This window comes from Oratosquilla oratoria, chromosome 28 (genome assembly GCF_046742065.1).
Source record: "Oratosquilla oratoria isolate Oo_2021 chromosome 28, ASM4674206v1, whole genome shotgun sequence".
Classification (NCBI taxonomy): Eukaryota; Metazoa; Arthropoda; class Malacostraca; order Stomatopoda; family Squillidae; genus Oratosquilla; species Oratosquilla oratoria.
Genome location: NC_134804.1, coordinates 34,629,411 through 34,643,542, shown reverse-complemented (window position 1 = coordinate 34,643,542; position 14,132 = coordinate 34,629,411). Strand labels below are relative to the sequence as shown.

Sequence of the window (14,132 nt, the reverse complement as noted above, 5' to 3'; positions counted from 1 at the left end):
GTTTGCTGCCATCCTCTTCCCTTATACATCTCATTATCTTTTATCCACATTTACCTTTAACTTTCTCTTTTTGCATACCTTCCCAAGCTCCATCATTGCCTTAATCCCCCCTCTGACCCTGCCACAGCAGCAGTGTCCTCTGAAAAAAACAACTGGCTCATCTCCCACTTTTCTCCATGATCACCAATCCCATTACTCTCACATTTACCTCTCATACCACCCCATCAACATACACATTGAATACCCATGACAATGACAGCCTTGATGCTGTCCCACCGTACTTGCTCTCTCCATTTCCAATTCTAACACAGGCTCTACTACTCTCATAAAAACTCTTGACTGCCCTTAACAGCTTTCCCCCAATCCCATATATCTGCAATACCTCCCACAGTGCATTTCTGTCTACCCTGTCATAAGCCTTCTCCAAATCCTTAAAGGTACATAAAACATCCTTACATTTTGCCAGAGCCTTCTCACAAATCTGCCCTACCACAAAAATCTGATCCACACAACCTCTACCTTTCCTAAGACCACACTGCTCCTCACCAATTACTCCCTTTATTCCTTTCCTAATCCTCTCAATTAAAGCCCCCCATAAACTTTCCCAACTACATTCAACAATCTGATCCCTCTAAAACTACTACAAACCCATTTGTCCCCTTTTCCTTTGTAAAGTGGAACTATACAGGCAGTCCTCCAGCACTCTCCCCTCCCTGACACATTAAATCTCACCAGCCAGTTCACTATTACTGTACCTCCCTTCCTCAGACACTCTGCATGACACCCATCCAACCCAGATGCCTTACCTGTACTCATCATTTTGAAAACTCCTTTTTCCTCATCTTTCATATATCTTTTCCATTTTCTTAGCACCTCTACTTCCATTAACATCTGTATATCTGCACCTTTTACTTGTTCATCTCTGCCTGGTGTCATGTGTAAGTAATTTTGCCTCTTAACATCAAACACTCTACAAACCATATTTCCATACCAAGGAGTTGTAGTATTTATCCCTTTCTTTTCAGGACGCCTCATACATATATATTTATCTAGTTGTATGATACGGGAAAGGGAGCTATACTCGTAGTGACCCGTCTTTGTATCTCGCAGCATCTAGTTTGTTCTTAAATTCTTGTATAGTGTGTATGTGTATACATTATATATAACTAATTCTAACTTCACCTCCCTTACAGCAACGGGGGAGTCAGTCACTCAGCAGTCTTGTTGTGGAGAATGGAAGAAGTAGCACTAGACCAGAGGCTAGTGAGAGACCACATATACTAAGGGATGTGGATCAGATTTATCCTCCATCTCCTCCTTATGATGAAGAGGATGCCAGAATAGGGCACCTTGCCACTGATAACAGACAGTATTTAAACCCTCCTGCATATTACTCAGGGCCAGTATTATCATCAAGGCCTCGTTACCCTGAACTTCAACCCTATACTGAAAATCCAGGTCATGTACTGGTAAAGAGAGGGGCTCAGTCATATACATCATTAAAAGGTACACATGAAAGCAAACCAAGTCAGAGCCAGCTTAATGTTAAGACCCTTGTGAAGACATTAATTCAGATGAATGGCTACCGGAGTACCTCAACAATATTGGGTCGACTTGTGGAGCACTCTTCAAAGGCAGTTGTACAGCTAGTTAATAAACATCCAGATATTTTTGGTTTGATAAAAAATGAGGCTAACAGTGACACTCAGATTGAACTTAGACCCAAGCTTTTGGTTTGTGAGCAGTTTGCTCAGAGTAGTTGTAAAAGTCCAAAAGATTGCTTTCATTTGCATATGTGTAAGGTTTTTGCCCTTGGTACATGTAAAAGAGGGGTAGCATGCAACTATGGACATAACTGGAAGACTAATCATAATATGAAAGTACTGAAAAAGTTTCACCTTCACAAGATAAATGACAGTTTAATCCTTCAGGAATTAGCTAAGAAAAGTGTTGAAGGTTCCTTTGCTCCTAGAATCTGTGAATCTTACAATGGAGCAGGTTGCCTTAAGCTTGACATGGAATGTAGTGCCCTTCATATATGTCATGCATATGTTTACAGTAATCAACTTTGTAAAGCAACTTGCCTCTTGGAACATGATATATTTGCTCGACATTGTGTGAAATTATTGAACAAGTATGGAATATCAACAAATGAAGCACCCTTGGACATCTTTCGAAAACTTAACCCAGGACCACCACCAACCCCAAAGAAACTGAAGAAACCAGCAAAGTCAAAGAATAGAACAAAAACAGCTCGTGAAAGTTTGGAGTCAAGTGATGACATTAGTGAAGATGAGAATGAAAATTCAAAGAAAGTCCAAAGAGAGAAAAGGAGAAGTAAAGCTGAAGAGAAAACCCCAAACTTTATTCCTGACAAGAGTCAAAAGAGAAGAGAACAGGGCAATGATAAGAATAGTAATATCAAAACACTGTACTCTTACGACCTTTGTGGAGATGTACCTATTCCAGAAATATGCACGTATTCTCTTGTTGGTAAGTGTTGCAATGAAAAGAAAGGGTGTCTACGTCTTCATTCAAGGAGTCCTGTGCAGTGGCAAGTACAGATTAATTCCTGGTGCAATTTTCGTGCTTTTCAAGGCAAAATTCTTGAAGATGCATACAGAGATGTCAATCAGGATGGAGTTACCCTTCCACCTCCAGACCCAAATAAGGCCAACAGAGAAACCAAGGAATTAATGGCTTTGCTTGGCACTCCTGTCATTAAGGTTGATTTCCAAGAGATGACTATGCAAAAAGCTTCAAATGAGAAGTTTGATATACGGAGAATTACTTCATTTTCAAAAATTGGGAATGTGGTATTTTTCCAGTGGTTCTTTTATGATCAAAAATGGATTAAGTATGGAGATGTTAACTTAAATGGAAAAACAGCCCTAGTGAGTAACATAACATCAGATGACATAGAGAGAACATATCTTAAAGATTGTAACCAAACAATCCAATTCAAGACTGAGAAATTTGAGTATGAAATTGATTTTAAAAAGATGATTCAAAGAAACCTACAAACAAAAATAGAGAGACCCATTAGGCGTAGACCCTTAATTCAAAGAAACCTTGGAGGGAAAGGTAGTGTTGACAAGGATATTCCAACCAACTGGGAAAAAATGTCAGATACTGAGAAGTACAAGATAGTGCTTGTGACAAATTCAGAGGAAGGCATGAGTGTTTTGAAGATGTTTAAACTAACCCTGCCAACTGCAGAAGTGGTGTCCATTGAACGAGTCCAGAGTCCTTTTCTGTATAAAGCATTTATCAATAAGAAGAAAGAACTGTCTTTGAAATATAGCAGAGAAGAGATTAATATGCAGCAACTATTTCATGGGACCAAACCAGAATGTGTACAAGCTATTTGCATGGAAAATTTTGACTGGAGGTTGCATGGAACAAGTAATGGCAATGCCTTTGGAAGAGGCACATACTTTTCAAACAGGTTAGTTTATCTATTGTTACTATAACAATAAACATTGTATAATTTCAGATATGTATGTAATTGGTAGTTGCCAACAAGTATATCAAAAGAAACAGCATGTGAGGTTGAACCCTTTATTAGTACTATTTTTCACTTGCTGGAGCTTTATCAAGTAGTTGATAAAGCTATAGAAAGCAAATCATTATACTCATAAAGGCTCCACTAGACATGGTGTTTCTTCTCATAATTTCAGATATGGCTCAAATTAGATATCCACCACATTAATCCATAAACTGTTAGTCATAATAAACATGTTAGTCTATCTATATCTATATACTGAGAGCTTTTTACCCCGTATAAGGGAAGTAGCCAAGTTAGAGGTACGTATCTATTCCCATCCATTTCATTCCCTTCCACCACCCCCTCCACCCCTCCCATCTCAGTTCCTCATGGATGACAGGTCATCCCTGCATCTGCCAACTGCCCTGGGTCAAATGCAGTGCAGCAAGACATAGTACATCCACAGCTACGTCATTGCACGTAAAGGCCACCCATCAAAGTATTAGAGGTACGAAGTGAGCTTTTGTTTATTGATTTATGACTCATTCATTCTCCTCATCACTCATTCTCACTAACCGTTTGTACTTCCTTGTTGAGCACTGTAACTGTCTTTTCCCACATACCCTTCAAACTCAGTCACTGTTTGTCTTTTCTCAAGCTCAGCCACAAATATTGTCCTATACACGCCGACCACGGAACCGCGAACATCTTCATCATTGCTGGGCCCCAAAGAAGAGGATAAACAACAAAAAAGGAAACCTGGTTTGTATCGTAGGGGAGGAGAGAAATCATGAGTGTCCGTAATGGTATCTCCATAGTGCTAGTTAATTGTATTAAGGAATAATTCGCAAAAATGAAGGAAAATAACGAAAAGTCCAACTCAAAAGGAAATTGCGAAGCAGAGCCATCTATCTGGTAACGACGTAATGAACCCCAATGTAAACAAATATTTCATCACACCAACCACCACGAGGGAGTATCACAAAGATGCTTTTTCTGGATTTAGTAAGTATGAAAGCAGGAGTTTAAGTTGTATCGTAGAGATAGATAGGGAAATGAGCAAGAATAGGATACGGTGGGAGAATGAAATTATGGAATTAAGAAACGAAATATTTGGATTAATGGACTGCCTAGTGTGAGCGAACATTGATATCTCCGACCTGAGGAAAACTAACTTGGACCTGAGAAACGACATTATGGAATTGAAAAAGGAAATAAGAAAGCTGAAGAGTGATAATGAAAAGAAGAGAATTAATGATACAGTACTACCAATAGCGAAAACTTAAAAACAGTGGTAAATAACAAAATACAGGAAATAACTGAAAAAATCCAAGAGAACTTAGGTGAGGAAAGTATCCAAAAGACTAAGAAATGGAAGGAAAACTAGATTCATGAGAGAAAAAGAAAGAGAGACGGCAATAGAAATCTTGAAAGAAGTTCGTGAGGAAGTGCAAGATGCAGGTAAAGACTTTGAAGAAACATATAGGATAGGTCGCTATTCTAAGGATAGAAATCTACCCCTAAAGATAAAACTAAGATCACAAATGGCAGTAGAAGACATATTTGAAAAAGTAGGTAACTTGGCAAGGAGTGAAAAATACAATAAAATATGGATAAAAAGGGAAATGAGTACTGAGGAATTAGAAAAAGAAAAGACACTAAGAGATTAAGCAAAGGAAAAAAACGCAAAAAGAACGGAGACAGAAAGCAAGGAATTCCATTGGAGAGTAATCGACATGAGATTGAGGAAATGGTACATCAGAATGGGCGAACCAAAAAAAAAAAAAAAAAAATGGAGAGAAGAAAATTGAAAGTGGCCTATACAAACATCGACGGAATAATTTCAGGACTGAACGAACTTAATTACCTGCTAGAAGAAAAGCCAGACATAATGGGAATTGTGGAGACTAAACTAAGGGGCATAATACCATCCATCGATGTTGGAAATGGACTATATAATTACTGGATTAAAAACAGAGACAAGAAAAACTTGATTGTGACAAAAATAGCAGAGGGCAAAGGTAATGTAGACCTGATCATGATAAAAGTCGAAGACAAGAATATGAAAAGTAGAAAGTTTGTGGTGACTTATGTGCCCCCAAAAATGAACACTTGGAAGGAGAACGAGCATACGAAAATGTTAGAAGATACAAGGCAATCATTAAACGAGATACTAATGGGCAGGGGTAATCTGGTAATTATGGAGGACTTCAATTGCAAAGAAATTTGATGGGAAAACATGACAGTGCAAGGAGGAGACGACTTGTGGGGTAATGTACTACAAGATATATGACCATGGAATACACAATGACTCAGTGGATTAGTGAAAACACCAGATACAGAAACAATGAAGAGCTTTCGAAACTAGATTTAATTTTTACAACAGAATCTGAAATTGTGGATAGAATCCAATACAAGACACCAATTGGAAAGAGTGACCATATACTCATTGAAACTGAACTAAAGGAAGAAATATACATGGAGAGAAATGAAAACCATAGGAAAGGAAAATTGATATACAACAAAACAGACTTTGCAAAACTAAAGAAATTCTTCCAGAATGCAAACTGGGAAAAATTTTACATGGAAGAGACAAAAATGGAAGAGAAATGGAATATCTTGATGGATAATTACAATGAAGGGGGTAAATAAGCACGTACCAGGACAGAAGTAAGAGAGAGTGTACATTAAATGCTGGTTCAACAAAAGATGCAGTGAGGCAAAAGACAGAAGGGACAGAGCTTGGAAAAGGTGGAAAAAAAAGAAAAAAAAACCTGGAAAATGGCAAGTCTATAAACTATAGAAATGAGTGTGTTAAAGTGAGAAGAGAGGAAAAAGAAACCATGAAAAAGATATTATAGATAAATGCAAAGAGCAATCCAAACTATTCTATTGATATGTGAATGGTAAACTTAAGCAAGAAATGGTGAAACTACGCCAAGGAAATATAGAATACACAGAAGATTTAGAAATGGCCGAAATCATGAAAAATCACTTTAATTCTGTCTTCACTAGAGAGAAAACACAATATTGGAACAAAGGTAATGAAAGACGATCTCCCCCCATGATCGACATAACAATGGCACAAAAAGAAATATTAGAACACCTATCAAACCTTGACGTTAGGAAATCACATGGCCCAGATGGAATTTCAAATTGGATTCTAAAAGAATGCAAAGAAGAACTAATGGACAAAATACATAACATAATAAATTGCTCACTCAAAGAAGGAAAAATACCATAAGACTGGACAATTGCTAACATTGTACCAATATATAAAGGAGGAAACAAGGAAGAACCAACTAACTATAGGTCAGTCTCACTAACAAGCACTATAGCCAAAATTTGTGAGAAAATAATCAAGAATAGATGGTTAAAACACCTGGAAGACAACAATATAATAAACTCAAGACAATTTGGGTTCAGACAAGGAAGATCATGTACCACAAACTTATATGTTTCTACTCAAGATTAATACATAGTGCAAGAAAGGAATGAATGGGCTGACTGTGCCTTCCTGGACTTACAAAAAGCTTTTGACAAAGTACCACACAAAAATTATTTAAAAAACTCGAACATATAGGAGGGATACAAGGGAACCTACTAAAATGGATGGAGGACTTCCTGATTGGTAGAAAGATGAGAGTAGTGCTCAGAGAAAAATATTCAGATTGGAAAGAGGTGACCAGTGGAGTACCGCAAGGATGTGTACTAACTCCAATAATGTTTGCTATTTATGTGAATGACATAGATGATGATGTGAAATGTTACATGAGCTTCTTTGACACCAAAATGTTAATGAAAGTAAAAACTGAAGAGGATTGCGAATCACTGCAGGAAGACCTGAATAAAGTATGGAACTGGAGTCAGAAATGGGAGGTGGACTTCAATATTAAGAAGTGTAGCATGATGGAGTTTGGAAAAAGCAAAAACAGAATATCAGGACATAATAAAATTGGAACCAAGGAAGTAAAGGAGAGATCCGAAAAAGATTTAGGTGTAATTATCTCAAATGGCTTGTCCTATGACAAACAGATAAACAAAATTGTTCGAGAATCCTACAACTTGCTAAGATCAATAAAAGTGTCATTTACATATTTGGACAAAGAAATTGTTAAAAAAAATATTGGTCACACTGATAAGGCCTAGACTAGAATATGCGGCGACATTGTGGTCACCCAGTACCAAAAAGAATATAAAGAAAATAGAAAGAATCCAGAGAGCAGCAACAAAAATGGCACCTGCACTCGCAAACTTGTCATATGAGGAGAGATCGACCAAACTGGATTTACCAACTCTGGAGCAAAGAAGAGAGGTAACCTACTGACCATCTACAGAATCATGAAAGGCACAGAAATACTTGATAGAGAGGACTTGTTAAACTGGGACAGGAGAAGCACAAGAGGACATGGAAAGAAAATAAAAAAACATAGCTACAGAAGAGATCTGAAGAAAAACAGTTTTCCACATAGAGTGGTAGACACTTGGAACAAACTGGACAAGGAAATAGTGTGCGCAAAAACCATTCATGAGTTTAAAACCAAACTGCACACTGCGAGATACAAAGGCAGGACACCCCTTCCCGCAAAATACAACTAGGTAAAATACACATACCAACTGGTTCACTTCCCATGTTCTTCCCTGCAAACCTACTTAAATCTATTACAAGCACTGGCTTTGAACAACAGAAACTAGTAACCATATTTAAGGAATTCATAAGAACCACCGTCAACAGCTTGGTTCCCAACAATCAGCAAGATGAACACAAACAACTTACAAACACAACAGAATAGATCATTGAGAGTAATAACAGGATGCACTAGAACTACCCCAGTTGGACATCTGGATACAGAAACTGATATCCTGCCCATATAACATGAAATGAAAATGATGGGAACAGAGTTCTATGCCAGAATCCTGAACATCATACATCAGGGAGTGTGCAACCTTTTTAAGTGCACATGCCAAAATCAGCCAATCTTCAGTGCAAAAAGATTCTCATGTGCCAACTGCAATTGCTGGGAACATAATACCTATGGTCTTTTAAATACTGGAGGAACCTTTTCAAATAGAAAAAGATGCTGGAGAGGTAAAATCATGTAAGTGAATTGTAGGTCATTTCAGATTGAATGAATCTAAAATTTAGTAAAGTAATTTTTCCTTATGTAATTGTTTTCTTTATGTGCAATTCTAGCTGTCAAATAAAGTCACACAAATCAAGAAACAGTTTTCAACATCAGAAAAAATAGACATTCTTCATTTCACATAGTTTTAACAGAAATTAAAGTTTACAGCAAATGTGCTGAGCAGCTGGCTTCACCAATTTTTATGTGATATTTATAATGCAGTCACTTAAAACAAAATAATCACTTCAGGTAGCTTTTTGTGGTGTGACATTTGTATTTTATTAATATTTAAGTTTGAACCATCATGTAGCTGAACATGGATTGGTTACCAATAATTTTATTATTTACAAAATATGAAAGAATATATAGAATTTTGGTAAAGAAATCACACCACATCTATCTACCTGGTGAATGATATAACAACTAAACAGTATGAAACCAGTGTTCCCATGAACTTTTGCCAAAACTGTCATATGCAGGGCTTCAGGGTTACTGTTTTGTATTTCATTTCAACAAAATATGATTTGATCAATTATAATTGATGATTCAGTCTAACTTTGTGAACTCCCCCTATCAGGAGGCTAGGACAGTGCCCCATATAGAGGACTTTGTCGTGTGGAATTTAATAAACCATGCCCTTGGTCCAACTTGTTCCCAGCAGGGTTCAAACTGCCATCACCTTGACCACCATTGCAAGTAGTGACACTAGCCTCCTTGGCCAGCAACCATCTTGATAAATTATACATGTATTTTACCTAGTGGTATTTTACAGGAAGGGGAGCTATGCTCATGGTGTCCCGTCTTCATATCTCATTTTATTTAAACTGTTTTTAAATTCATGTATTGTTTTTGCACACACCACTTTCTCATTTAACTTGTTCCAAATGTCTATTGCTCTGTGAGGAAAGGTGTTCTTTTTCAGATCTCTTCTATAGCTGTCTTTCTTGATTTTCTTTCCATGTCCTCTTGTATTTCTATCATCCCATTTTATTAGATCCTCTCTATCAATAGTTTCTATGCCTTTCATGATTCTGTAAATAGTTATCAAATCTCCTCTCTTCTTTGCTCTAATGTCTGTAGCTCAAGTTTTGCTAGTCTCTCTTCATATGATAGTTTTGCGAGTGTTGGTGCCAATTTTGTAATTGCTCTTTGTATTTTTTCAGTGCTGTTGGCACAATCACTCCTTCATACAGTCTCCTCTTCGCATCCATTCCCAAATGTCTATTCCTCATTACACTCTTTAATCCACCAAGGCATTTACTCGCTTCTCTCAATCTACATTCTACCTCCACCTTCACTCCACCTTTTCCTGCTACACTTGCACCCAAGTATGAAGGAGTGATTGTGCCAACAGCACTGTATGGGGCAGAAACGTGGAACATAAGAGAAGAAGAGAGAAGGAGTTTGAATGTGTTTGAGATGAGGTGTCTGAGAAGTATGGTGGGGGCTACTAGGCTGGATAGAGTGAGAAATGAGGAGGTGAGGAGGAGAACAGGGGTGAAAAAGGATTTGGGAGATAGGGTTGCTGAAAGAATATTAGGATGGTTTGGACACATGGAAAGAATGAGTGAAGAAAGACTAGTAAAAGAGGTGTGGAAGGCAGATGTGGAGGGAGTGAACATGAGGGGATGTCCTAGGATGAGGTGGATGGATGGGGTGAAGGGGGCTTTGGGGAAGAGGGGAATGTCTGTTGAGGAAGGAAGGGAGAGGACGGAAGACAGAGGTGAGTGGAGAATGGTTGTATATGGATGATGATGTGATTGCATGAGGAGGAATGGGCGGGGGGGTGGGGGGTGGGGTAGTATGCGTGAGTAAATTTTGACGCAGCCCGAAGGGATTTCTCCCCATCCTCTCCTTATATGCAAGGGGGGACGGAGAGGGGGGGGTCGCCGATTAAATGAAGTGGCCTTGCTGTGGATGTGCTGTGTCTTGCGACACTGCTTCTGACCCAGGGCGGTGGGCAGGGTGCAGGGATGACCCGTCATCCAGGAGGTGCTCAGATGAGAGGGAGGGTGGGAGGAGTGTGGAGTGTATTTAGGGATGAAATGGGTGGGAGTGTTTTTATGCCTTTCCCTTTTTGGCTACCTCCCTTGGAAGGGGGAAAAAGCCTTGGTATATGTATGTATGTATTTTTTCAAGTTTTGTTTGTTATATATGTTTTTGTACTTGGTGACCACATCGTTGCTGCATATTCCAATCTTGGTCTTATCAAAGTGATTAGTATTTTCTTCACCATTTCTTCATCCAGGTATGTAAATGCCACTGATTGTTCTTATTAAATTGTAACTTTCTCCAAAAATCTTATTTATATGTTTCTCAGGTGACATATTATTCATAATAATGACTCCCAGGTCCTTCTCATTTTCTACTTTCTTTTCTTCCTTCTCCCAATTTATATGATCCCACTATTTTTTTTTTTTCTTCAAATTCCACTATACAACACTTCTTAGTATTGAACTCCATCTCCCACTTCCTACTCCATTCCCATACTTTATAGAGATCACTCTATAGTGACTCACAATCTTCTTCAGTGTTCACTTTTTTAACAGTTTTGCATCATCTGCAAAGAAGCTCATATAACTTTCAATTTCTTCATCCATATTAATATATACAGCAAACATTATTGGGGCCAGAACTGTTCCTTGTGGAACACCGCTTATTACGTCATCCCAATTAGAGTGTTTGTCTCTTATCATTACTCTCATTTTTCTTTCTTGCAAAAGTCTTCCATCCATTTAAGCAGTTTGCCCTGTATTCCTCCTTCAGTTTCTAGTTTCTTAAGCAACTTCTTATGTGGTACTTTGTCAAAAGATTTTTTTAAGTCTAGAAATGCACAATCAGCCCATGTCTTTCTTGTATTATATCCATTAGGCTTGAATAGAAACATATTAAATTGGTGACGCATGATTGTCTTTGTCTGAATCCAAATTGCTTTGGATTTAGCACATTTTTTTCTAAATACCTTACCCATCTACCTTTGATAATTCTTCACAAATTTTTGCTATTGTACTTGTTAGAGAGACTGGTCTATAGTTGGTAGGGTCCTCTTTATTTCCCCCTTTACATATAGGTACTATATTTGCTTTTTTCCAATATTTTGGAACTTTACCCTCTTTCAAGGAACTGTTTATTATGCTATATATTTTGTCTGCCAGTTCATTCCTGCATTCTTTCAAGATCCAGTTTGCTATTTCATCTGGTCCATGCGATTTTCTGACATCAAGATTACTCAAGTGTTTCATTATTTCATTCTTTGTTACTTCTATTTCTTTCATAGGGGGGACTTTCTCTTCCCATTCGATCTCTCCAGATTGTATGTTCTCCCTTGTAAACACTGATTTAAAATGCTTGTTCATAATTTCTGCCATTTCTATTTCCTCTGTGTATTCAACTCCTCCTTGTCATAATTTCTCAAATTCTTGTTTGTTTTTCAGTTTGTTGTTTACATATCTGTAAAATAGTTTTGGTTGGTCTTTATATTTTTCTGACATCTTTTTCATATTTTCTCTTTTCTTATCTGCACACTTGTACATATTCATTTCTATAACTAGTATATATTTTCCATTTTTCAGGTTCTTTTGTCTTTCTTCAATTTTGTCCAAGCTTGGTCTCTTTTGTCTTTTAACACTCTACAGCTTTTGTTGTACCAGCACTTTACATATTCTTTTTCTTGTTTTTGTCTTGGGACATACTTTTCCACTCCTTTTTTATAAATTTTTGTCAAAATATTCCAATTCTCTTCCACTGTTGTTTCCTCTTTGTATATTCTTTCCCAGTTTTCTTTTTGAAAGAATTCTCTTATTTTATCAAAATTTGTTTTTTCATACATCAATCTTCCTTTTCTATATTGTTCATTTCTTTTCATGTATTTTTCCTTATTTAGTTCCAGTTCAATCAATATGTGGTCACTTTTACTTATTGGTGTCTTATATTCAATCTTTTCCTCTATATCAGGTTCTGATGTGATTATTAGGTCTAGTCTCGATGGTTCTTCATTTCTATATCTAGTGTTCTCTTGAATCCATTGTGTCATTGTATGGTCAATAATCATCTCAAGTAGAACATTTCCCCCATGAATCGTCTCCACCCTTTACTGTCATCTCTTCCCAGCAGACTTCTTTGCAATTAAAGTCGCTCATCATAACTATTCTTCCTCCATCTTCCATTATCTTATTTGATGTTATCCTTGTGTCTTCTAACATACTTTTATGTTCACTCTCTTCCCATGAGGCTGTTTTTGGAGGCACATAATTTATTACAAACTTTCTGCTCTTCTTATTTCTGTCTTCCACTTCGGTCATAATTATCTCTACTCTATTCTTTCCATATGTGACACTCCTCATATTTATATCCTTCTAGTCAGGAACATAACTCCACCCCCTTGTTTTATCTCTCTGTTTCTAATCCAATAATTATATGCATTGTGTCCTATGCTGTTGGGTGGTAGTGGACCTTTTAATTTTGTCTCTACAATTCCCATTATGTCCGGTTCTTTTTCCCTCAGATAATCATTCAGTTCATTCAGTCCTGTTATTAATCCATCTATATTTGTGTAGGACACTCTTAATTTTCTGCTACTTCCATTGTATTTTCTGTTTCCCTTTTGTTTTTCTCTGTTATGACCCATTTCCTCACTTTCATATTCACTACTCTCCAATAGAATTCCTCTTTTTCTGACTGATCTCTTCTTGTTTTTTTCTTTAGCTTCTTGTCTTTTGTTTTCTCATCCTCTCTTTCCTCTTTATTCATTTCTCTTTTTATCTATACCTGTTTATAATGTTGACTGTCTGCTAGTTTCCCTGTTTTTGCTAAGATATTCTCTGCTGTCTTTTGTGACCCGAATTTAATCTTAATTGGTCTGGTCTTATCTGAACTATATTTCCCAAGCATTTACATTCTTCAATTTGTTTCCCGATTTCAGGTTCATCTTCCTGAACTAATTCTAATAAACCGTTTAATTTTTCTTTTTCCTCTTTGATTCTTGTAGTTTTATTTAGATTATACTTCTCTTCCATTCCTAATATGATTATACATTTCTTTTTATCTGCTAAGTCTCTTACTATATTCTCCTTCTGTCTCATCACTTTAATAACTGTGTCTTCAGTTTGTTCTTTCATCTGCTGTTTTACTATATCATTAAATGCAATTTTGCTGTTCTCTTGGATTTTTTTCCAACCCTATATTTCTTTTGTTATGGACTCTTTATTCTCTTTATTATTCTTATTTAATTCCATATTCTCATCTTTCACTTCTTTTAACTGTCTTTTTAATACTTCTATTTCTTTAGTTAGTTTTTGGTTCAACTTCTCTAATTCTTCCAAATTTTCTACTCTCTGCGTGATCTTCGTGAGTTAACTGAACCTATCCTCCCAATGTTTGACAATTTTTTCATTTTTTTTTTCCAGGCTTGCTAATCGGGGAGGGTTGGCTCCCCCCCCCATTAAATCCTTGGAAATTATTACCTTCATTTTCCATTGTGCTGCTCTTATCTATATTTCTAATCTTTACATTTTTGTTAA

The 14,132-nt window shown here is 37.0% G+C and overlaps 1 pseudogene; it reads left to right on the top strand.

The window, feature by feature from the left end:
- LOC143040476 (uncharacterized) overlaps positions 1-14,132 on the top strand; it is an 80,017-nt pseudogene that overhangs the window by 59,094 nt on the left and 6,791 nt on the right.